The 22,957-nt window shown below is 39.7% G+C and overlaps 1 protein-coding gene across 1 annotated transcript in view; it reads left to right on the top strand.

The window, feature by feature from the left end:
- The first annotated feature begins 4,217 nt into the window (after nt 1-4,217).
- The window catches only part of LOC128684662 (uncharacterized), a 180,293-nt gene continuing 161,553 nt past the window's right edge, over nt 4,218-22,957 (top strand). The window contains exon 1 of the mRNA XM_070080407.1: nt 4,218-4,379. The gene's annotated coding sequence lies outside the window, so the exon portion shown is untranslated. The remainder of the gene's footprint in view (nt 4,380-22,957) is intronic.

The following is a 22,957-nucleotide window of genomic DNA, read 5'->3' on the forward strand; positions in this document are numbered from 1 at the left end:
TCCCCTCAGTGTTTTAAAAATGGCTGAGTCAGCAAAACAGGTCAGGCAGACAACAACACCACACAACCCCCGATAAATGGAACTGAGGGGGATTTGGAAGGATAAAACCAGGGAAAAGTGAGCAGTGAAGAGGGTTTTGAAGAGGAAATTTTACTAGTAATTCAGTGGTGATTGCTAAAGCAGATACTAAGTGTACTAGGGACTGGAAAAGAGAAATAAATATTATTGTATATGAGTAAAAGAGCGAAGAGTGAAAATGGCAGGCATTAGGGGGGTACAGGCTGCCATAATTATATTTATATTTCTTCTTCAATTCCATGAAGAAAGAAATCAGTCATGGGGGCTGGAAAAGATGAATGGAGTAACAGCGCCCTGGACAGTAAAAGCCCAACAGTTGCCATCCTACCAGAAAAGTAAATGTCACTATCGCCACAAGGTATGGCAACACCGCATACCCAAACAAAAACAGTGGCACACAGCTCTTATTGTAGCGCTCTTAAGTGGTGATATCCAAATTAATCCAGGACCTCAAACTATTGTGCAGAGGCAAAACAGACAGATAAATGACGGCAATAAGGACGGTCTAGTAGCTAGGAATGATAACCTTAACTCCATATGTAATGCATACATAGGTCAATGTGAGACAATACAGCCATTATTATCTCAAACACTACCAAACAGGTGCATACACTGTACTAAAGTACGCATGAAAAACAGAAAAGGCACCTTATGTAAAATGTGTAAGGGGTGGGTGCATGATGGATGTATGTACAATTATAGCAACGGTGCCAGAATTCATTTTGTGTGTAACAAATGCACTTTGGCACAGTTACCCTTTAGCAGTGATGACATTGATTTACCAAATTTTAATACAAATGACCCATTGCCATATATTGATGATTATGATTGTTTTATGAAAACAGGCCTTCACTTTATTCATGTCTTTATTCATGCAAGATCACTTCTTCCTAAATTGGCAGAGATTAGGATTCTAGCTAACAAAATTAGGGCGGCAGTTATAACCATCTCTGAATCTTGGTTGGATGATACGGTGACTGACGACGAGGTCAAAATAGATGGTTACAATATAAAACGCTATAGGAACAGAAAGGGTGGTGGAGTATGTGCCTATATTAGAAATGACTTAGCTTACAACCCAAGACCTGATTTAAATAACAATAAACTGGAGATTCTATGGTTTGAAGTGCTGCTTCCTAAGACCAAACCCATCTTAGTAGGAACTAGTTACCGCCCTCCTACCCAGGACCAGTTCTTAGAAGACTTTTCCAGAGTCTTGTCCGGAGTTGAAAACAATTGCGAGACAATAATACTGGGCGACTTCAATATCTGTTTTCAGCAGCAAAATAACGGGCTATGCAAAAGGTATAAGCAAATTCTAGGATTAAATAGTTACACTCAACTAATTAATACTCCAACCCGGATCACACAGTTCTCAGCCACCCTAATTGACCACATACTTTGTAACCGCTCTGAGAACATTAGTCAGTCAGGCGTCATTACCACAGGTCTTAGTGATCATTTCATCATTTACTGCACCAGGAAAATAACTAGGGATAGGATAGGCCTACACAGGACAATAAAAATGAGGTCAACTAGAAACTACAGTAAAGAAACACTGGTAAATAGGCTACACAATTGTGACTGGACAGAGATAACAAGTTGCACGGACGTAAACGATGCCTGGGAAAAATTCAAAACAATGTTCACTACCATCCTTGATAATATTGCACCAGTTAAAGAGGTTAGGATTAAACGAAGAACTGAACCCTGGATGAATACTGAGATATTAGATAATATGAAATTCAGAGACCAGCTGCTAAAAAGATTTAAAGCAAACAGACAGGATATTGCAGCACTAAATGAATTCCAAAGGGTGAGGAACAGAGTACAGAGGCTTATAAAAGGAGCAAAGGCAAAGCACTACTGCTCAAAAACTGAAGAGTATAAGCATAACCCCAGAAAGCTCTGGCAACAACTAAAACAGTTGGGGTATAGCCATAAGCCAAACATAAGTCTAACATAGTACTCACTATCGATAATGAGGTATGCCACGAAACATCTAAGGTGGCAAATTGCTTTAATTCATACTACACATCTGTTGCATCAACACTAGTAAGTAAACTACCAGCTGCATCAAATACCTTTAACACAGACTCTGATAAGTTTCAAACATACTATACCAATAAAGGGGTAACCCCAAACAGTTGTCAACTAGTAAGTGTATCTCATGACTTTATTCAAAAAGAACTAAGCAGGTTAAACCCAACTAAGAGCGCTGGCCTGGATAACATCCCGTCTAAGTTCCTAAAAGATGGTGCTTCTGAACTGTCAATCCCTATTGCTCACATAATAAATCTATCAATCACCACTAATACAGTACCGGAGGGGTTCAAGGAGGCCAGAGTTACTCCTATCTTCAAGAAAAATAGTAGGTCTGATGTAAGCAACTATAGGCCTGTTAGTATACTCAGTATAATATCTAAAATTCTAGAGAGGGCGGTGTATTCTCAAGTAGTTAAGTACCATAATAACAACAACATTCTCCATAGCTATCAATCGGGCTTTAGAAGATCCTACTCAACCGACACCTCCCTTATTAATCTGATGGATTACCTGAGAACTGAAATGTCAAAGGGGAACCTCATAGGCATGGTAACCTTAGACCTGCAAAAGGTCTTCGATACTGTCAACCACAATATATTATGTAATAAACTTCAAGCTATTGGTATAGGTTCTGTAGACTGGTTTAAGTCCTACCTTAGCAGCAGGAGACAAATAGTCAAAATTAACAAAACAGAATCAGAACCCATGCCGATAACATGTGGAGTTCCCCAAGGTAGTATTCTGGGTCCCTTATTATTCTTATGTTATGTCAATGATATGCCTATCAGTGTCAAGTGCAAACTCCTACTGTATGCAGATGACAGTGCTCTGTTAGTGTCAGGTAAAGACCCACAAGATATTGCTGATGTTTTAACACTGGAACTGGAGTCCTGCAGCAAATGGTTAGTAGACAACAAACTATCATTACACCTAGGGAAAACTGAAGCCATTCTCTTTGGCACGAAACATAAACTGAGAAGGGTAAATAATTTTAATGTTCAATGTAATGGGGAGCCCATCACTTTGGTTTCATCAGTAAAATATTTGGGAATCCCCTTTGACCCATGCATGTCAGGAGAATTGATAGGGAACAGTGTAGTAAAGAAAGCGAATGCCAGACTGAAGTTCCTGTATAGACAAGCACAGTGTCTACCTACTGAGGCTCGCAGGACCCTATGTCTAGCCCTTATACAATGCCATATGGATTACGCTTGCTCTTCTTGGTACTCTGCCTTGACAAAAAAACTGAAAGATAGACTGCAAATCACCCAGAACAAAATCGTAAGATTCATCCTGGGGCTGGGACCAAGAGAACATGTAGGCCAGGATGAATTACAGCAGTTGGATATGCTGAATGTTGAAGACAGAGTAAAACAACTGAAGCTAAATCATGTTTATAAAATTGCTCACAAACAATGTCCAGAATATCTTGCTGTCAATTTTGTCAAGGTTGGGAACAAAACCAATCATAGTACTAGGGGGAGAGAGCACAACTTTGTAGTACCCACAGTCAGTGGCCAGGCTTCAAACACCTTTTATTGTACAGCAATAAAGGAATGGAACAGACTACCCGCACATGTCAAAGCCAGTCATAGCGTGAACCAGTTCAAGAAGAGTGCCAAAAGGTGTCTGATGAATGTAGCTACAGAAAGGTAGGGGAATGATTTTCTATTTTTTAGCTAACATACGTGTAAATTTTACCTTATTCCTTGTAATGACCCTCGTATTGTAGATAGTCTTAATGACCTTGGTGTAGCAGATAGTCTTTTTAGTATGATAATAAGATGTTATCTTCATTGTAGAATAATAAGAAAATATTATAACCTTTATACTATAATAATAAGGTAAAAGGACCCCAATGAAAATAAGTCACTCTGTCTGACTTTTTTGGGTTATCCTAGGTTCTCTACACATATGCTGCTATGTATGATAATTTTATGTAACTGTATTTGTGTATACCTGAATAAACTTACTTACTTACACTCACACATATGAGTTTGTGTCTATTTTAAACTATTTATCTTCATCGGGAAGTTGAGCTGGATAAAGCGTAACTGAGAGTCACCCTTAACAACCCAACAACAACAAGAAGTTGTAACTAGTTAGTTAGTTTAATATGTTTATTATGCACCCCATACCCATCCTGTGGGCGGTAGTCAAAAGATTACAGAGGTACATAATGGGTCCAGGGACTGGGCCTCAAAGTTTTGATAGCTGAGCAAGTTACAGAGGCAATGAATTCACAATTTACAAAGGTAATGAACTCACAATTTACAAAGGTAATGAACTCCAGGTAGGTCTAGTCACAATCATTACAAGTTACAAAGGTATTTACAGATTACAGAGGTACACAATGGGTCCAGGGACCGGGCTCCAAAGTTTTGATGGCTGAACTAGGTACAAGGTAATGAACTCACAAGTTACAAAGGTAATGAACTCACAAGTTACAAAGGTAATGAATACTGTAAGAATGGTTACTTACGTTTATACATGGCTGCAATCATGAACAAATTTTAGAGTAATGAGCAATTCACACTGCACAGGTATTAGACGGAGTGAGATTAAGACACCATTCGTACACATTAGACGGAGTGTTGGACAGGTATTAGACGGAGTGTTGGACAGGTATTAGACGGAGTGTTGGACAGGTATTAGACGGAGTGTTGGACAGGTATTAGACGGAGTGTTGGACAGGTATTAGACGGAGTGTTGGACAGGTATTAGACGGAGTGTTGGACAGGTATTAGACGGAGTGTTGGACAGGTATTAGACGGAGTGTTGGACAGGTATTAGACGGAGTGTTGGACAGGTATTAGACGGAGTGTTGGACAGGTATTAGACGGACACTTGAGAGTGAGGTGTAAGTAAGGTTTATTGTTCTCTCTGATTTGTAAGATTTAAGTCTGGTTTTATTTACTATTTTATAAGTGTGTTATTGAATTTGTGTTATAATAGCACTTAACACTTCGTAGTAAGTTTTTATTCATGTACACATATATACACTTACATTATCATACATAGCAACATATGTGTACATTACCCAGGATAACACATAACACTCACTGACTTATTTACATAAGAAAGAAGGAACACTGCAGTAGGTCTGTTGGCCCATACTAGGCAGGTCCTTCACAACCCAGTAACTGACCAAAGTCAGTCAAGATGGAGCACTTCAGAGGGATGGAGCACTTCAGAGTGATAGTAAGATTCATCCTGGACCTTGGACCAAGAGAACATCCCAACCTTGACAAAATTGACAGCAAGACATTCTGGACACTGTGAGCAATTTTATAAACATGATTTAGCTTCAGTTGTTTTACTCTGTCTTCAACATTCAGCATATCCAACTGTTGTAATTCATTCTGGCCTACATGTTCTCTTGGTCCAAGGTCCAGGATGAATCTTACTATCTCTCTGAAGTGCTCCATCCCTCTGAAGTGCTCCATCCCTCTGAAGTGCTCCATCCCTCTGAAGTGCTCCATCCCTCTGAAGTGCTCCATCCCTCTGAAGTGCTCCATCCCTCTGAAGTGCTCCATCCCTCTGAAGTGCTCCATCCCTCTGAAGTGCTCCATCCCTCTGAAGTGCTCCATTTCTCTGAAGTGCTCCATCCATCTGAAGTGCTCCATCCCTCTGAAGAGCTCAATCCCTCTGAAGTGCTCCATCCCTCTGAAGTGCTCCATCCCTCTGAAGTGCTCCATCCCTCTGAAGTGCTCCATCCCTCTGAAGTGCTCCATCCCTCTGAAGTGCTCCATCCCTCTGAAGAGCTCCATCCCTCTGAAGTGCTCCATCCCTCTGAAGTGCTCCATCCCTCTGAAGTGCTCCATCCCTCTGAAGAGCTCCATCCCTCTGAAGTGCTCCATCCATCTGAAGTGCTCCATCCCTCTGAAGAGGTCCATCCCTCTGAAGTGCTCCATCCCTCTGAAGTGCTCCATCCCTCTGAAGTGCTCCATCCCTCTGAAGTGCTCCATCCCTCTGGAAGTGCTCCATCCTGACTGACTTTGGTCAGTTACTGGGTTGTGAAGGACCTGCCTAGTATGGGCCAACAGACCTACTGCAGTGTTCCTTCTTTCTTATGTAAATAAGTCAGTGAGTGTTGTGTGTTATCCTGGGTAATGTACACATATGTTGCTATGTATGATAATGTAAGTGTATATATGTGTACCTGAATAAAAACTTACTACGAAGTGTTAAGTGCTATTATAACACAAATTCAATAACACACTTATTGTGGAAAATTTTTTGATTTTCCGAAGTTATAGCACCTAATAGGTGTTTAATGTGTCGATATGAGTCAAAAATGTATTTGACAATAGAGTAGAACCAAGAGTTCCCTTTGCGCATGCGCGGATGTGCGGGGGGATAGGTGGACTCGGGCCATGGGGGAGGGGGGAGTGTTTTTTGAATGTGGTGAGGAGGCTGGGAAAGCATGGAACCACGAAATTGGCATTCACGGCGGCCTAAGGATTAATATAGGCCTCATTTCATAATAGGAAGTGTCGTAACTGTTCCTGTTGGAGAGTGAGGGAACGTGATTTACGGGACCACCGTAATAAAGTGGTAAAATGAGTGAATAAGGGTAGGACCGGGTGACTGGCGCGTCACCATGGACTGTGTCCTGGGGAAAATTACCCTTGGTTTAATCATCACTCATCGGTCTCAGATCTTAATGGAGTGATCTCTAATGTGTATAATAATTATGATACATTAAATCGTCTTGTGAATTGTAATGTAATTAATGATAATAACGCTAAGTTAAGATAATGCGTGAAGTGAAATAAGTCGCCTTGCTCCGAGTGAACACGTTAGACCTCGTTGCTCCCGAGACGAGGAAAGTGAAGGTCATTGAGTCACGACTTCTACAGCGGGACAAACCAACGGATACCTCGTCCTGCTGGAATGAGAACCGTGTCGGTGTAGCAGGACATCGAAATGAGATGGTGAATGGAGGAAATAAGGAGTATCAATCACCCACAGTTAAGTAACCCTTCTAGTTATAACAGACTGATGCTGGCCAGTTAGGTATGTTGTAATGGGATAGGTTATGAGTGATCCAGCTACATCAAGTGACCACCAGAGAACATCTTGTAAGTGGTGGGATTATGTACAAATGTTTTTCCTTGATGGATGTATCCATGTGTATCCTACCCCCCCCCCCCCTTCATTCAGCTAAACTAATATAATCTATACAGTCCACAATTAATTAGTAGCACCGTACTTGTGGGTGCTATCCAATCCATACTGGTCTCGGATAGATATGGATAAGATTGTGAGGTCGAAGGGGCCACCTGCAATGACCAGGGGTGGTCAAGTTTTCTCACATGTCTACACAGGGTGACTACGGTAAACAATATGGTTGTCTCCCAATGAGATTACTGGTATGTATATAATGTTGAGGTACACACAGGTAAGCACCCTAGAAAATTTTCCATATCTGCCCGTTGGTCCTTCCTGAACTGGATGCAATCAGTGAAAAAATTAATTGAATTAATTACTTAATAATTAAGTGACTGATTGAAGGAAGTGGGTGTAGGGTGCACAAGTTTAATCGATCGTGTGATGGATGACAATTAGCCCAATTAATTGCTAGCACATGTGTGGCTAGGATTTATACAAGAGTAAAGTGCAAGAATTACTCTTATAAGGCGCCTACTTAAGTTGTATAATCTGTATAATCAGTGATTAATAATTCTCTAACCATGACTGGATCTAATGGAGTTAATGTGCTGGGGCTGACTTGGGATACTGAGAGAGACTTGTTATTGTTAAAGTCTCATAATTCCAGTATGCCCAATAAATTAATCCAGGGAGCATAGGCTTATGCCCCTGAGAGAATGGAACACTAATTAGTCCATTTTGAGGGATCAATAAATATGGATGGCCATGGAGTTGGTGCCTGTATGCAGTAATGTGCTGGGGCTGACTTGGGATACTGAGAGAGACTTGTTATTGTTAAAGTCTCATAATTCCAGTATGCCCAATAAATTAATCCAGGGAGCATAGGCTTATGCCCCTGAGAGAATGGAACACTAATTAGTCCATTTTGAGGGTTCAATAAATATGGATGGCCATGGAGTTGGTGCCTATATGCAGTAATGTGCTTGGGCTGACTTGGGATACTGAGAGAGACTTGTTATTGTTAAAGTCTCCTAATTCCAGTATGCCCAATAAATTAATCCAGGGACCATAGGCTTATGCCCCTGAGAGAATGGAACACTAATTAGTCCATTTTGAGGGTTCAATAAATATGGATGGCCATGGAGTTGGTGCCTATATGCAGTAATGTGCTGGGGCTGACTTGGGATACTGAGAGAGACTTGTTATTGTTAAAGTCTCATAATTCCAGTATGCCCAATAAATTAATCCAGGGAGCATAGGCTTATGCCCCTGAGAGAATGATACTGAGAGAGCACTAATTAGTCCAGTTTGAGGGTTCAATAAATATGGATGGCCATGGAGTTGGTGCCTATATGCAGTAATGTGCTGGGGCTGACTTGGGATACTGAGAGAGACTTGTTATTGTAAAGTCTCATAATTCCAGTATGCCCAACAAATTAGCCCCGAGAGCATAGACTTAGTGTCGTACCTTACAATAAGAGGGAAATTGTTAATACCAGAAGCATGGAGGCTTGAGTGTGCTTTGGATGTAGCCCTACCTGAGGAGTTAACAGGTGGAAAGAATTAATGGGTGATTATGTAAATATCAATGTTGGAGTTCCCAAGCCAGGTGGCCAGTGAAGATGGGAAAATTGTACTCCACATTATGTAAGTCGTCTAGCAACGACCTCCGCCCGGCCGCAGTGTGGAAAATTTTTTGATTTTCCGAAGCTATAGCGCCTAATAGGTGTTTAATGTGTCGATATGAGTCAAAAATGTATTTGACAATAGAGTAGAACCAAGAGTTCCCTTTGCGCATGCGCGGATGTGCGGGGGGATAGGTGGACTCGGGCCATGGGGGAGGGGGGAGTGTTTTTTGAATGTGATGAGGAGGCTGGGAAAGCATGGAACCACGAAATTGGCATTCACGGCGGCCTAAGGATTAATATAGGCCTCATTTCATAATAGGAAGTGTCGTAACTGTTCCTGGTGGAGAGTGAGGGAACGTGATTTACGGGACCACCGTAATAAAGTGGTAAAATGAGTGAATAAGGGTAGGACCGGGTGACTGGCGCGTCACCATGGACTGTGTCCTGGGGAAAATTACCCTTGGTTTAACCCTTTGACTGTTTCAGGCCCCTCTCTGAAACTGTCATTCTATGTCGCTCAATTTTTGAAAAAAAAAAATTATTTTTTCTTATGAAATGATAGAGAATCTTTTCCCGATGGTAATGACACCAAAAGTTCGAAATTTGGTCGAAAACTCGTGGAATTATGCTCCCGCGAAGTTAGCGGTCTCGGCGACATATGCGTATCGGCGATTTCGCCGACTTTGAGCCCAATTTTCAGCCAATTCCATTGTTCCAGTTGACCAAACTCATAGCTATTTCTTTAGAACTCCATTTTATCTATCAGCTGAGCACAAGAAACCTCCCATTTACTAATTTGGACTACCCAATATGGTGGTCAGAAATTAGCAATTTGGCCAATTTCACGCAAAATAAAAAAGATGCCAATTTCAAAATAGGGTCCAGAATAAACAAGGTAGACTTTCGTGGCACTAAAATAACATATGCTCTGTTCATTAGTCACATCTCTAGGCCCCTCTTATATTATTATTGCTTTCTATTTTGATTTTTTATTCATACAAAAAAATACAAAATTTACTGTTATGCAGACGACTGCATTATTGTAAAAATGGTATAAATAATATCAGTGCACTAGTGAAAGAATATTAGACTCCCCAGTTGACGTGTATTGGACGTGTGGTGTGATTTATTTACTCTTGAACATTGGTAAAAATCGAACATTTCCGCTACTTTGAGCTCAGTTTCAAGGTCGTTTTCATCGTAAAAGTAATGAAAATCATCTCTATTTCTGTAATATGTTTTCCATTTTATCAACTAAGACCATGAAAACGCGAATACAACGATAAATACTATACGAAAATACACCTCAAAGTCGGCGTTTTATTCCAAAAAAACGATCAGAGTTTTTTTTTTCTCATTACGCAATGTGTGCTGCAGGATTTTTTTTATGTGGTGCACACTGACCACACAGACCCATTCTCTCACATGTGGTCCTACCAGCTTTCTCCCACTTGATTTGAAGCCGCTAGAATTATCGAGTATATATACGTCAGAAACATTGGCTCGTAAGACGTATTTATACGTCGAAAACAGTCAAAGGGTTAATCATCACTCATCGGTCTCAGATTTTAATGGAGTGATCTCTAATGTGTATAATAATTATGAGACATTAAATCGTCTTGTGAATTGTAATGTAATTAATGATAACGCTAAGTTAAGATAATGCGTGAAGTGAAATAAGTCGTCTTGCTCCGAGTGAACACGTTAGACCTCGTTGTTCCCGAGATGAGGAAAGTGAAGGTCATTGAGTCACGACTTCTAAAGCGGGACAAACCAACGGATACCTCGTCCTGCTGGAATGAGAACCGTGTCGGTGTAGCAGGACATCGAAATGAGATGGTGAATGGAGGAAATAAGGAGTATCAATCACCCACAGTTAAGTAACCCTTCTAGTTATAACAGACTGATGCTGGCCAGTTAGGTATGTTGTAATGGGATAGGTTATGAGTGATCCAGCTACATCAAGTGATCACCAGAGAACATCTGGTAAGTGGTGGGATTATGTACAAATGTTTTTCCTTGATGGATGTATCCATGTGTATCCTACCCCCTTCCCCTTCATTCAGCTAAACTAATATAATCTATACAGTCCACAATTAATTAGTAGCACCGTACTTGTGGGTGCTATCCAATCCATACTGGTCTCGGATAGATATGGATAAGATTGTGATGTCGAAGGGGTCACCTGCCGTGACCAGGGGTGGTCAAGTTTTCTCACATGTCTACACGGGGTGACTACGGTAAACAATATGGTTGTCTCCCAATGAGATTACTGGTATGTATATAATGTTGAGGTACATACAGGTAAGCACCCTAGAAAATTTTCCATACATATATACACTTACATTATCATACATAGCAACATATGTGTACATTACCCAGGATAACACATAACACTCACTGACTTATTTACATAAGAAAGAAGGAACACTGCAGTAGGTCTGTTGGCCCATACTAGGCAGGTCCTTCACAACCCAGTAACTGACCAAAGTCAGTCAGGATGGGGCACTTCAGAGGGATGGAGCACTTCAGAGGGATGGAGCACTTCAGAGGGATGGGGCACTTCAGAGGGATGGAGCTCTTCAGAGGGATGGAACACTTCAGAGGGATGGAGCACTTCAGAGGGATGGAGCACTTCAGAGGGATGGAGCACTTCAGAGGGATGGAGCACTTCAGAGGGATGGAGCACTTCAGAGGGATGGAGCACTTCAGAGGGATGGAGCACTTCAGAGGGATGGAGCACTTCAGAGGGATGGAGCACTTCAGAGGGATGGAGCGCTTCAGAGGGATGGAGCACTTCAGAGAGATAGTAAGATTCATCCTGGACCTTGGACCAAGAGAACATGTAGGCCAGAATGAATTACAACAGTTGGATATGCTGAATGTTGAAGACAGAGTAAAACAACTGAAGCTAAATCATGTTTATAAAATTGCTCACAGTGTCCAGAATGTCTTGCTGTCAATTTTGTCAAGGTTGGGAACCGCAGCAATCATAGTACTAGGGGGAGAGAGCAATCATAGTACTAGGGGGAGAGAACAATCATAGTACTAGGGGGAGAGAACAATCATAGTACTAGGGGGAGAGAACAATCATAGTACTAGGGGGAGAGAACAATCATAGTATTAGGGGGAGAGAACAATCATAGTAGTAGGGGGAGAGAACAATCATAGTACTAGGGGGAGACAACAATCATAGTACTAGGGGGAGAGAACAATCATAGTACTAGGGGGAGAGAACACAACTTTGTAGTACCCACAGTCAGTGGCCAGGCTTCAAACACCTTTTATTGTACAGCAATAAAGGAATGGAACAGACTGCCTGCACATGTCAAAGCCAGTCATAGCATGAACCAGTTCAAGAAGAGTGCCAAAAGGTGTCTGATAAATATAGCTACAGAAAGGGAGGGGAATGTTTTTCTATTTTTTAGCTAACATATGTGTAAATTTTACCTTATTCCTAGTAATGACCCTCGTATATTAGATAGTTTTAATGACCCTCGTGTAGTAGATAGTCTTTTTAGTATGATAATAAGATGTTATCTCCATTATAGAATAATAATAAGATATTATAACCTTTATATTATAATAATAAGGTAAAAGGACCCCAATCAATCAAAGAGGCCCAATGGATATTCATTGTTCTCAAGCACTGCATTATGATGTCTAGCTTTTTTATAATTGCATGGTTTGTGCTTTTACTTGGTTTGAATCCAAACTGGCAGGGGTTGAGTATGTTGCATGATGATAGTAAAGAGTATAATTACTTTTGGGTTAATTTTTCAAAGATTTTGAATAACAATAGCAGGTTAGATGTAGGTTTGTAATTATTTATGTTGGGGTATATTGAGGTAACCCATGTTTTAGCCCTTTCAGGGTCCAAGGCCCAAATCTGGAGTCACGCACCAGTGTCCAAGAATTTTAAAAAAAAAAATTTGTTATTTTTTCTTATGAAATCGTAGAGAATCTTTTTGTGAAGGTAATAAAACAAAAAGTACAAAATTTGGTGGAAAATTGACGAAATTATGCTCTCGCGAATTTTGATGTGTCGGCGATATTTACGAATCGGCGATTTTGCTGACTTTGACTCCCATTTTAGGCCAATTACATTATTCCAATCAACCAAATTCTTAGCTATTTCACTAGTATTACTTCTATTCTATCGATTGAGCACAAGAAATCGCCAAGTCAACTGTTTCAACTACAAAATAAAGTGATCGGAAATTGTTAATTTGGCCAATTTAACACAAAGTTCAAAATATTCCAATTTCAAAATAGGGTCCAGAATGAACAATGTAGGCATTCCTGGCACTAAACTAACATTTCCTCTGTTCATTAGTTATGTTTTGAGGCTTTACAAATAAATTCCATTTTGATTTTTTATTCACATAATGAATTTTTATTCACACCAAAAAATAGAAGATTTACTATTATGCAATACTGTAATAATTGTATAAATATCATCACCATATTTGTGAATGTATATTAGACCCACCAGCTGACGTGTATTAGACGTGTGAGGTCGTTTGTTTACTCTTGAATATCGGCAAAAATTTAACATTTCCGCTACTTTGAGCTCAGTTTCAAGCCATTTCCAATGCTAAAACCAATCAAAATCATCTCTATTTCTGTAATATGTCTTCCATTCTATCAAATGAGACCAAGAAATCGCAAATACAACTATAAAAAACATAAGAAAAAACACTGCAAAGTTGCTGTTTTAATCGAAAAATCATGATTTCATTTTTTTTCTCTCATTATACACAGTGTGCTGCAGGATCTGTTTTATGTGGTGCACACATACCACATAGATGTATTCTCTCATATCTAGGCCCAAATGTACCACTCACAGTTTATCAGAGTGAGCTGAGCTCATGGCGTAGATTTACGGTTTGGACCCTGAACGTAAAGCCGTAGATCTACGGGACGGACCCTGAAAGGGTTAAGTATTACTGGGATTGTGTTAGTTTCTGATGATTTGTTGACTGCTGTTCCAATGGTGGATGAAAGCACATTAGCTGTTATTTTGATCAGTAGTGGTGGTATTTGTGCTAAGATTCCTTTTTTTTTTTTTCAGTGAGTTTATTATCAAAGATACCTCAGATGGATCAGCTGGAATAAGGTAGAGGGAGTTCAGAAAACTTCCAACAAGGTAGTCACTTGCTTGAAGACTGGTAGAGAAGAAATCATCTAATATATTGGCTGTTTCAGTAGGTTAGATATATGTATGGTTCATTGGGTTTGGTTAGGCCAGTATCTCTGGTTTTGGTGTTTTTTCCAGAACAGAGGATTTGGGAAAGTGTGTTCTAGGTGTTCTTCACATCACTTCTCATTTCATTAACCTTCTAGCACAATAGAGCTGTTTAGACTTCTTTATTAGTTTGGTAATACTGATGCATAGTGTTTGGTTTGTTCTTTAGTTATTAAGCCCAATTCATACTGTTTCTCATAGTTATATTTTTATGAATGGACTTCAGGATACTATTTATTACTCATGGTTACCCAGTCTTTACTGTGATCTGCTTAATTTTAATAGGGTAATGTCTATTGAAAAGGCTTCGTATTTTTTTGGAGAAGAATCACCAGTGCCCCTGTGACCAGTAATGTATGTGTGTGCCAGTTAATGTAACTTACTGCTGTAGTGAAGTTATTAATGTTGTCTCATCATGGAAACAAAATGAGATCATATTAGTTTCAAGTGGTAGCTTATATATGTTGGTTATGGGGAAGGTGGGGAAGTGATTAGTAGCAGTGTCTGTGATTATCCCTGCTTCGAGGGGAGCTATTATGTTAGTCCAGATATGGTCAGTTGAGGTTACACTGCTCTTGTTGTTTCTTGTTGGTTTAGTTATTGCTGGTTATAGTTTGTTTAGTTATAGCTGTTACTTTAGAGTCCTTGGCTAGAACAAGGTTAAAGTTGAAATACTGATCACAATGGGGTGATCACAATGCTATGCTCTGTTTTTGAGAGAATACTAAATTGAAAGAGAAGAAATTGAACCTTTCACATATCTACTGGTTGTGTGAAGTTCAGGGTTAGAAGAGGATGGTCCATGTGTGGCAAAATATTAGTCTTGAGAAATTGCACAGTCTGTTCTATGGGGATGTGAGTGATCAGAGTGATCTTATTTCTTGTTCATGCTGATACAAACAAGTCTGGACAACAGTTTCCTTGGGTTCTTGAGGTGTGAAATTCTTACAGTTTTTAATAGTTTCGTTAAGTATCCAGTAAGTTTTCCCTGCTAGTTTCTATGGTGCACTTCCTATTGTAGATGTTATGGGATAGAGAAGAATGATTCACTTTTATTATTGTAGGAAGATCTTAAATGTGTACAAGGTGAGGATTAGAGGGAAGTTGGCAACAGAGTACAAGGTGAGGATTAGAGGGAAGTTGGCAACAGAGTACAAGGTGAGGATTAGAGGGAAGTTGGCAACAGAGTACAAGGTGAGACTCATGAAATCACAATGACACAATTGCAAAGAAACCATACCATGGGCGGGTTAAGAACCCGTGATCAGAGAGTCATAAAACTCCACACCAATGCATTAGCCACTGGACCAGCAAGTGACAATAAGAGTCATCCAACTAGGTATATTTATACACCATAGGAAGGTTAGCATAGGCACCATTGTGTCTACAAATGCAAGTTTTTACAGACAAATCTCCAGCTAGTATGGTGCAGGTTCTAAACCCGCCTGTGGTATGGTATGTTTGCAGTCATGTCATTATGATTTCGTGAGTCATGTTGACGGTTTTGAGGGGACTTAAGCTAGAGCTCATCATGTCCATGCTAGCTTTCTAGGTTGTTTTCAGGACTGGAAGTAGCTTGAAATTGACAAAAATATTCTGAGGACTGGTAAGGTCCCCCTAACCCACTTCTCTGTTTTATGGGTTTTTCATAGTTCTGATTCAATTATTGGGATGCCATAAACTGTAACCAATAATTCCTGGTTATATTCTGTTATCCAAGAAATAGAGTAAATCATTATTTTTTGTGTGATTATGAATTTAACATGGAAAACAAGTTTAATAAAGAATGGTGCTGGGAATGTGAATAATGAACAGGGGAAAATTTTGTTTTAGTGCCAAGAATATCTACATTGAATATTTCGGACTGTGTTTAAAAATTGTCATTTTTTATTTTTGTGTAAACTTGGCCAGATTACCGATTTCTGTGGACTTTATAGTGTAGTTGTAATAGTTGAATGGCAGTTCTTTGTGCTCAAACACTGACTTTTTTGGGTCATCCCAGGTTCCCTACACATATACTGCTATGTATGATAATCTATATAACTATTTGTGTATACCTGAGTAAACTTGCTAGTAATATTGAATTTGGTTGAATGGAAGAGTGGAATTGCCTTAAACTAGAACTCAAATTGGGTGAATTGCTAATGTGTAAATTGTACCAGGTTCACAAACTTTGCATATGCATAAAACTCAAAGTTTTCCATCAAATTTCATACTTTTCACGTCATTACCTTCAGTAAAAATTATCTTCCATTTTGGGAGATTTTTTTTTCCTTAAAAAAAAAAAGTGGACACTGAGAGCATTATTAATTATGGGGTGTGGACAGTGAAAAGTCTAAAAGTATTAACACAGTACAATGAGGTAGAGTACAGTACAATAATTTTATTATCTTTTCCGGTGGATAAATGAAGTAACATGTACAGCAAAGTAAAATATTGGTGTGTGGTTTAGTGGTGATGTAGAATAGCTTATTGTGACTCAGAGGAACTTTACAGTAACAATGTAGATAGTGTGGCAGACACGGGTAGATGGTTCATCAGTTGTAGATGGTGTGGCAGACACGGGTAGATGGTTCATCAGTTGTAGATGGTGTGGCAGACACAGGTAGATGGTTCATCAGTTGTAGATGGTGTGGCAGACACAGGTAGATGGTTCATCAGTTGTAGATAGTGTGGCAGACACAGGTAGATGGTTCATCAGTTGTAGATGGTGTGGCAGACACAGGTAGATGGTTCATCAGGTATAGATGGTGTGGCAGACACAAGTAGATGGTTTATCAGATTTAGATGGTGTGGCAGACACAGGTAGATGGTTCATCAGATACAGATGGTGTGGCAGACACAGGAAGATGGTTCATCAGATTTAGATGGTGTGGCAGACACAGGAAGATGGTTCATCAGATACAGATGGTGTGGCAGACACAGGAAGATGGTTCATCAGATACAGATGGTGTGGCAGACACAGGAAGATGGTTCATCAGATACAGATGGTGTGGCAGACACAGGAAGATGGTTCATCAGATACAGATGGTGTGGCAGACACAGGAAGATGGTTCATCAGATACAGATGGTGTGGCAGACACAGGAAGATGGTTCATCAGATACAGATGGTGTGGCAGACACAGGAAGATGGTTCATCAGATACAGATGGTGTGGCAGACACAGGAAGATGGTTCATCAGATACAGATGGTGTGGCAGACACAGGAAGATGGTTCATCAGATACAGATGGTGTGGCAGACACAGGAAGATGGTTCATCAGATACAGATGGTGTGGCAGACACAGGAAGATGGTTCATCAGATACAGATGGTGTGGCAGACACAGGAAGATGGTTCATCAGATACAGATGGTGTGGCAGACACAGGAAGATGGTTCATCAGATACAGATGGTGTGGCAGACACAGGAAGATGGTTCATCAGATACAGATGGTGTGGCAGACACAGGAAGATGGTTCATCAGATACAGATGGTGTGGCAGACACAGGAAGATGGTTCATCAGATACAGATGGTGTGGCAGACACAGGAAGATGGTTCATCAGATACAGATGGTGTGGCAGACACAGGAAGATGGTTCATCAGATACAGATGGTGTGGCAGACACAGGAAGATGGTTCATCAGATACAGATGGTGTGGCAGACACAGGAAGATGGTTCATCAGATACAGATGGTGTGGCAGACACAGGAAGATGGTTCATCAGATACAGATGGTGTGGCAGACACAGGAAGATGGTTCATCAGATACAGATGGTGTGGCAGACACAGGAAGATGGTTCATCAGATACAGATGGTGTGGCAGACACAGGAAGATGGTTCATCAGATACAGATGGTGTGGCAGACACAGGAAGATGGTTCATCAGATACAGATGTTGTGGCAGACACAGGAAGATGGTTCATCAGATACAGATGGTGTGGCAGACACAGGAAGATGGTTCATCAGATACAGATGTTGTGGCAGACACAGGAAGATGGTTCATCAGATACAGATGGTGTGGCAGACACAGGAAGATGGTTCATCAGATACAGATGTTGTGGCAGACACAGGAAGATGGTTCATCAGATACAGATGGTGTGGCAGACACAGGAAGATGGTTCATCAGATACAGATGGTGTGGCAGACACAGGAAGATGGTTCATCAGATACAGATGGTGTGGCAGACACAGGAAGATGGTTCATCAGATACAGATGTTTACTTGAGATGAACAGCAACATTGAAGCTCTTTGTTTACACTCCATATTTAATACCACCATTAAAATTGTACAGTAGGACCCCACTTATATGGCGGGTTAGGTTCCAGGCTATCGTTGGAAAGCAGACATTGCCCCACTTATATGGTGGGTTAGGTTCCAGGCTATCGTTGGAAAGCAGACATTGCCCCACTTATATGGTGGGTTAGGTTCCAGGCTATCGTTGGAAAGCAGACATTGCCCCACTTATATGGTGGGTTAGGTTCCAGGCTATCGTTGGAAAGCAGACATTGCCCCACTTATATGGTGGGTTAGGTTCCAGGCTATCGTTGGAAAGCAGACATTGCCCCACTTATATGGTGGGTTAGGTTCCAGGCTATCGTTGGAAAGCAGACATTGCCAAAAAAGCAGACATTGCCGGAAAGCAGAACTCAATTTTTTCCATTTATAAATGCATATAAATGCCAGACAAGAAGTTTACACTAAATTATATTAAGTTAGTAATAGAACTAGGTATTAAAAACACACAAAGTAAAATACATACACAGTACATTCATTACTTATCTTAAAGTATTTGTAATCTTAATGTAAGGCGAGAGGTGAGTAGTACTTGTTTGTAGGAAGTCAGGTGTAGGTAGCCCTGGCTCCCCATCTCATACTTAATATACAACTTATAAAACAGCCCAGAGAGTTAAAATACACATACAGTACACTCATTATTTACCTTAAAATATGTGTAGTCTTAATATAGGAAGAGAGGTGAGTAGTATTTATTTGTAGGAAGTCAGTGTAGGTAGCCGATAGGTGTAGCCCACCTGGGCTACACCTACTGGCTACCTACACCGTGACCCAGAGCCATATTATTAGCATTGACATCCCTTGTTCACTGAATTTAATCATTTCTAACTACCTTTAGATGCCATCATAAACAAAGGGAGAAGTAATGAATAATTCATGTCAAAAATTGTAAACAAAAGTGGAGTGGGGGAGTGGCTGGGCCAAACACAGATTCATACACGTTTTCTCTGCTGCCTGACCAGAGAAAACGTAATGTTGTCCCTCTGCCCGGCTACCACATAGGTTCACAAGTATTATTATCATAGTACATATAAATTATGCAATAAATGCCAGACAACAAGTTTACACTAACTTATATTAAGTTAACAATAAAAATAGGCATTAAAACACAATAAACGGTAAGATACACACAGAGTACACTTATTACTCACCTTAAAATATTAATATTAATGTGAGAGGTGAGTGGCAGGGTATTTATTGAATAAAATCAGAATGGCACACCATCATCCTCTAACTTGGCACTTAAAGCAAGAGGCTTACTACTCCTCTTTTTGTCACAGCTAAGCTTAGACGCCATCGTCAATGAGAGCCATTTAGTCAACGAAAGAGTAAATGAGAGAGAGAAAGAGATAGAGTTCCAACAATGTAAGAACACAAACTGTGGCTAGCTGGTCTAGTGGCTAACGTGATGGGCTGGAGTTTTGAGACTCTATGACCGCGGGTTTAATCCCGGCCGGGGGTATGGACTGAACAGGTAGTTGGCAATCACATGGTCAGGCAAAATAAATGCGTATTAATATGTGTCTACTTTTAGTTCATTCACATACTTTTGTAAGACTTTGTAAAACTTTTACCTCAAAATATTTTTTTATTATAATAATAATTATCTCACAATACAAATACTCTTACATTGTGTACAAGTTAAGATAAGATAAGATAAGATAAGATTTCGTTCGGATTTTTAACCCCGGAGGGTTAGCCACCCAGGATAACCCAAGAAAGTCAGTGCGTCATCGAGGACTGTCTAACTTATTTCCATTGGGGTCCTTAATCTTGTCCCCCAGGATGCGACCCACACCAGTCGACTAACACCCAGGTACCTATTTGCTGCTAGGTGAACAGGACAACAGGTGTAAGGAAACGTGTCGAAATGTTTCCACCCGCCGGGAATCGAACCCGGGCCCTCCGTGTGTGAAGCGGGAGCTTTAGCCACCAGGCCACCGGGCCTGGTTGTACAAGTTAGTTCAGAATAAACAAACAGCAACACTCCCAATCTCATGCAACACACCATTTTTAGAGCAAATGAAGATATTATTGCTATTATCATAGTTAAAAAGCACTAAACCCACAAGGGTTGTGAATTGCTATATTTAGAGTGAAGGCATACAAAACTAATATTTTTCTATAGTTATCCCCCAGTGTTTGACTAGAGAAAACGTAATTCTTCCGACACTACTTACACAGCCGCTTTGTAAACAAATCTTATACGTCAATTTTTATTCTGCTAGTGTATGTATAATGTTTATATGCTGTGAAACGTGTTTCTTATATAATTCTGAGGAAAATATCATAGATGGATTAATGAAAAGGTTAATATTAATGTAAAATAAGGCATTTGATGTGCCCAAGAGTGATTATTATGTAGTATTGGTGTCATGAGCTGAGAGACTCTTAGTGATTTTAATGTGTACCTGCACACCAGCACAGTGTGTAAATATATTTAGGTACACATACCATCCGACTTATGACCTGCTCGACATACGACCATTTGACTTATGACCGTGTTTTCTATGCCAAATTTCTGGGAAATAAACAACTGTCTGTGTTGTACAGTGTTTATCCTAAACCTTTCAGTATAAAATACAGTACTAACAGCATAAAAAGTAAAGTAAAAAATTAAATACCAAAATAAAACAATAAAATAAAGTCATTACAAAACCATGATGTTCATATTCAGTAGTAATGTTTAACTCACGTCCATTTCGACTTACGACCGGTTTGTCGGAACCGATCTCGGTTGTAAGTCAGATGATACCTGTACAGGTACACATAAGTATAATTATCAGAGTACATATAAAATACGCCCTGTTAAAACGTTGAGAGGCCCTCTCCTAAACTCATTCTCAGGGTTGATAATATTTTGGAAAAAAAAATTATTTTTCTTATGAAATGACAGAGAATATTTTCCCGATCATAATGACACCAAAAGTATGAAATTTGATGGAAAAGTTACGGAATTAAGCTCTCGCGAAGTTAGCGGTCTCAACGAAGTTGACCCATCGGCAATTTCGCCCACTTTGAGCTCTGCTTTTGGCCAATTTCAGTGTACTAGTCAACAAAAATCATATCTATTTCACCAGAACTCCATCTTTTCTATCGAATGAATACAAGAAACCACCCATTTACTGATTTCAAGTATGCAATAAAGTGGTCAGAAATTGGCAATTTTGCCATTTACACACAGATTTCAGAAGATGGCAATTTCCAAACAGGGTCCAGAAAAAGCAAGACAGACATTCCTGACACTAAAATAACATTTTCTCTGTTCATTAGTTATGTCTCCAGGCCCTTCTTGCATCTCTTTTGCTTTTTGATTTTGAATTTTTATTCTCACAAAAAAATAGAAGATTTACTCTTATGCATACTACTGCATTAGTGTAGAAATGGTGTCGAAATGGTATAAATAATATCAGTGCACTTGTGAAAGAATATTAGACTCACCAGTTGACATGTATTGGACGCTTGACATGATTTGTTTACTTTTGAAATTTGGTAAAAATAGAACGTTTCTGCTACTTTGAGCTCAATTTCAAGGTACTTTTCATTATGACACCAATCAAAATCATCTCTGTTTCTGTAATATGTCTTCCATTCTATAAAATGAGATCAGGAAAACTAGAATACCACCATAAATACCATATGATAATACACTGCAAAGTCACTTTTAATCCTAAAACACGGTCGGAGTTTGTTTTTTCTCATTGTGCACTGTGCTGCAGGATTTTTTTGTACTATGCATACTGACCACATAGACCCCTTCTTTCATATGTAGGCCTACCAGCTTTCTCTCACTAGATTTGAAGGCGCTAGAGTTTAGGCGTTCTAGTACGTGAATAACCCTGGTGTGTAAGCCGTACTAGTACGTCGGAAACCCTGAAAGGTTTAAAATACTTGAAATTTTGGAAAGTTCCCAGACATAACAGATGTAGTCACAGAGAATGGAAAAAACCAGGTGAGGCATTCTGAATTTGAAACACCGCTTGCCATATAGCAAATTTTTTTCATAATTTGACATCGCTGTATTAACAGTATGCCGTAAGACAAAACATTGTAAAGCGGGGCCCTACTGTATATAGTACTTGATATACAATTCAGTTTATAGTACTTGTATTCTATGTACAGTGAGGTATGCTATAATATAACCACATAACAATGAAAAATATAATATAAAATTGTGAAAAATGCATAAATGTGCATCTAAACTCTAGAAATAAAGAATACCTGGAGTTTACCTGGAGAGAGTTCCGGGGGTCAATGCCCCCGCGGCCCGGTCTGTGACCAGGCCTCCTGGTGGATCAGAGCCTGATCAACCATTAACATTTGTAATAAAACAAATTAGTACAAAAATAATAAAAAAATACTGTATTTTATCCTAGTTTCATGTTGCTGAGCTTGCAGGACAGGAGGCAGAGGAGAGAATTAATGTTTATATAAATATTTTTTGTATAAATTGTTTGTTACAACATTCCTCACTGTATGTGGTGTAATCTTTATTTATATTCAACAGCTGCAGAATCAGTAAATAAGAGAAGCATATTTAGAAACTGAAAAATTTCAGTTGTAGTAATGAGAAA

Source organism: Cherax quadricarinatus, unplaced genomic scaffold (assembly GCF_038502225.1).
Source record: "Cherax quadricarinatus isolate ZL_2023a unplaced genomic scaffold, ASM3850222v1 Contig411, whole genome shotgun sequence".
Classification (NCBI taxonomy): Eukaryota; Metazoa; Arthropoda; class Malacostraca; order Decapoda; family Parastacidae; genus Cherax; species Cherax quadricarinatus.